Below are 4,162 nucleotides of genomic sequence, written 5' to 3'. Positions count from 1 at the left end.
TTTTAAAAACCTAAATAAGGGTTTTTCCCTCTTGTTTTCTCTTTGTTAGGATAATACTACAGAAAATGGGCTCCGCAGAAGGTGACTCCCTTGCAAACCAAAAAAGAGAAATACAAGTATTTTTATTTAACTGTCCAGCACAGAGCTGCCAACCATGGAGAATAAGAACAACCGGTGGTGTAGGAAGAAACCTAAAATAAAGCTCAGGCGCCTCATCCACCGACGTCCATCAGAACAGTGCTGCAGCTCATAGACAGCATCATCCCACAGGGCATACAAAAGCACATCTCTTCAGATCGTCGCCATTGCTGTGCATAATATTACATACTGTGGACATAATACAAATAAATAACTTAAGTGACACACTTTTGCTGAAATTTGTTTTGCTGCTTTTAACTGACAAGATTGTTTTCCTATAGGTCTACCTTAGAATCTAAAGTATCTACTGCAATATTGTTGCCGTTTTCTTCCTACTGGATGAGGTTAAGGGACAGATCATACCCGCTGTCCTAACTGCCTTGATGCCCGAGGACACACCAGGGCTAAGTGCAGCAGAGGATAACTACAAGGAAGAAAGCCGGTAAAGAGAGCAGATGAACTTATTTAGCACATAGAAGAGAACATGAGACTGTGGAGATATGATAGATAGTACACTCTTACCTTTACAATTAAAATACATTAATGGTTGAATTCATTCTTTATTTGATTTACTGAGGTCATTACCATTATTTACAAAATGAAATACAGAAATCATTTGTGGAATGATGGGATGGCTGCGGGTCCTTCCTTAAACAGCCTTAAATGGACAGAAATTATTAAAATGCATAACATTAGATCCTGTTAAATATTTGTAATGTATATGTTAAGCTGCAGGGAGTCCCTGGTGGTGCTACTGGACCTGGATGGGCTGCCACAATAAAACCCTGGTGTCTTCTGTAAGTGGGACATCCTCCAGACTGGTTTGGAGAAAGAAGGAAAATATAAAATGTTATAAACCATAGATAAATATTACGTTTTCAGAGAGTAGGCCTAGACTGTTCCCTCTATTCAACACACTTTAGTTGAGCGATTACAAACTCATTAAACAATTTTACAGTAAGGTGTTATTTATTGCAAATATTTAATTATATTAAATAACTAGCCATATAAACTATAGGAGTTACCGAGCTGATGTAGTCACGTAGTGCTGGTGGGCAAAAAGCAGGCAGCAGCAACTACAATATTATTTAAAATGATTACTAGTACCCAAGCAAATATAGGATCAGCAACCTAACCACAGAGCAAACGTATGTGGTACTATACCGTGTACGCAAACATGGTATGGGTAGCATTGCAATATATCATTACCCAGATTTTCTCTTTTAAAATACACAATAAACAACGTGATGTTACAGTATGCCGGTGCATTTACTAGCTTGTTTTATTACCTGCAGACTATTGACAGCATTGTTTTTTCTTCACTCGTTCTGGTTAACTGATGAACAGTTTAAATAACAGACACACTACTTGCCTGCTGTTACTACAGACCTTTGTTTTAAAGATACTCGTCTCATTAATTGACTCACGGCAGTGCTCTTTTGCAATTACCAGCAGGGCGCCATATAATTTACCAGACAATACTGAAATGTGTTATATAAAAAACATATATATAATCCTGTTGGCCTGCTGGATGGACGATCGCAGGAGAAACTCTAGTCCTTGTTTTTGAGGAAGCTGTCCAGTAATGAATTTAACGATGTCATCACGTTTAAATTAGTAACATAAAGAGTATAACAGGAGTTTATATAAACGGAGTTTATCAGGTATTTTCTATCGATATTTGTAGTATCTAAACTCATAATGAAGAAATTCTGCTTTGCTACTGCTGTATTCAGGGGCGCCGCCAGGGATTTTGGGCCCCATGAAAATATATCACATTGGGCCCCACCACCAGGCACAGGCCACTTTGTTTATAAATTACCTCGAGGGCCGTACCAAATGGTCTAGCGGTCCGTATACGGCCCGGGGGCCGGAGGTTCCCCACCCCTGCTTTAATATAATAACATTAGTATTAATATCATAACCAAAATGTCGGTGATTAACATTTTGTTTACCTAATACAGACTGATCACTCAATGCTTCAAACTGTCCATCATCCTAAATAGACTAAAAGCAGTTTTTTGTTTATATAGATCATTGGCTGTGTGGGAAAATACTGTGTTTGAAATGTATAATTTAAATTAGATGTTAGCTTTTTGTTATATATATATATTTTGTATTCCAGTCTCCCTTCAGATATGTTAAGTGGCATGTCATTCAACACAATGCTGCTCACCTCCTTCAGTTGGGAGAAAAGCTGGTTCAGGTTCAGCCTTACAGGGCTGCTGAGCCTAAAGATGGATCTGTTGGACCTGGCACCAGGAGGAGGGACAACTGATTTAGTATGAATAGGCGCTAAAAATGTGCCTACATTTATTAAAGGTAGGTAGGTAAGAATGGAGAAACCAGCTTGAGTGCACTAGAATTTGAAAGTACACAACCGAAAAAAATCTGCCCCTTCCTTCAGAGTTCCTTACAGAGCCCCTCCTCCAACACACACGAACGCGCACATGACCAATGAGGGCACGAGGTAAGTTTGTGCACAGATGGAAGGCTGACAGGCAGGTAGGCCATCCAGTTATTTTAGCCGGGCCGGCTCAGATGATTGGTCGTGCTTTTTACAGCGCCACAGCTTCCACAGATGACATTTTTGTATGTATTTGTTGTCAAAGCATTTAATATATTCATTGCTATCGGGATGTTAAGAGCATTCCATGGAATATAACAAAAAGTGTTTCTGAAGTGAATTACCTACCATACCTTTAAATGTCAGCTAAAAGAGCAGTGAAATGAAAGACCTCTGAATTTTCTGTAAAGATATTATCAGTAGCCTACTTAATGTCAGCTTAGTAAACAAAAAAACATTAGCTAACAGACTAATTTCCACCACTCATGGACCACACCCACCTTTTCTTGTGAAAAACTGGGTGACATACTGTCGCCCTTTAGTCCCTCTCTCTTGTCTTTCTCTCCTTTCTCTTCTTTTCTTAGAGCCTGACTTTGTTGGTCGTTGAAACATGGTACAACACACGTATGTAGGCTAAGTACTAGCATCCCTCAGTCCTCACATGCTTTCACTCTCTGCAAGTGCCGGTGCCGCACCGCGTTTGGAGGCAGGACCAAACCATTAAAGGGGGTGTACAGAGGCTTTGGGTAATTCACTTTTGGAAGAAAATAAGTTAAATGAATCGTAAGTTTAGTGAGTACTTTATCAATATAACGTTCTATTAATGTTAATTATTGAGGATTGATGAAAGGTTTCCTACATTTATTTTTCTTAATGTTCTAAACATTTTGGGGCCCCCGTCAGTCACGGGCCCTTAGAATCGTTTTTTTCACCCCCTTACGGCGCCCCTGACTGTATTCAGTCTGATCAGAAGAATGTTGCTTTTGCCCACCAGCCTCTGCGTTCGAACGTTTGTTTACAAACATCGGTTACTCCTATATTTACTTACTGTTAAATAACGAATGCTAACATAACTGTTGGCTAGAAGTACGCAGCTTAATCAACCATAGCCATTGTCCTCTCAGCCTGAAATATCAATCACTTCAATAAATGATAAAACAAAAAAAGGAAAGGTTCTGGCTCAATTTCGGCTTAGTTAGCTTGTTAGCTTATTGCAGCTGTGCATGTTGCTAGCGGGTAACTTGCTAGGCCACCTCAAGCTGCGCCAGGTGATGTACACAAGAAAACCTCGATAGACCAGACCTTCTCAGTTTGTAGACCGCACGGCCCGGGCTGTTTGATCAATTTGAGTTAAAGGGCTAATTTGATCAGTAAAACAGCTAAACTTTAGGCCGTGTGCGCGGCCGCGGTTACACATGCATATGTCTGTTTGTTTACAGTATGTGTACTTGAGTTCTGGGGATATGTTCTCCAGCCACCCAGAGAGAGAGAGAGAGAGAGAGAGAGAGAGAGATTTGCTGAGGTAGGAGGAGCCCGATCTCTCCCAAGCGGTTCAGAACCCACTCTCAATGCATTATTTATATCACCACGGAGATGGGGGTGTTACTTAGGGGATGGGCTGCATCAGCCAATCAAAGGGTGGCCTGAGCCATACATTGCAAATGCACTATTGAACCT

The 4,162-nt window shown here is 40.4% G+C and overlaps 1 long non-coding RNA gene across 1 annotated transcript; it reads right to left on the bottom strand.

Annotated features, from left to right (window-relative positions):
• Window positions 1-685: 685 nt before the first annotated feature.
• Window positions 686-3,166, bottom strand: LOC117556716. Its single transcript, XR_004570612.1, has 3 exons — window positions 2,986-3,166; window positions 2,315-2,390; window positions 686-956 (listed from the first exon to the last, which is right to left on the bottom strand). It is a non-coding gene; the product is annotated as an uncharacterized LOC117556716 (long non-coding RNA).
• Between the last annotated feature and the right edge of the window lie 996 nt (window positions 3,167-4,162).

Source organism: Gymnodraco acuticeps, unplaced genomic scaffold, assembly GCF_902827175.1.
Source record: "Gymnodraco acuticeps unplaced genomic scaffold, fGymAcu1.1, whole genome shotgun sequence".
In the NCBI taxonomy this organism is placed as follows: domain Eukaryota; kingdom Metazoa; phylum Chordata; class Actinopteri; order Perciformes; family Bathydraconidae; genus Gymnodraco; species Gymnodraco acuticeps.
Note: the sequence above shows the minus strand (reverse complement) of the source record. Positions and strands in the feature narration are given on the sequence as shown.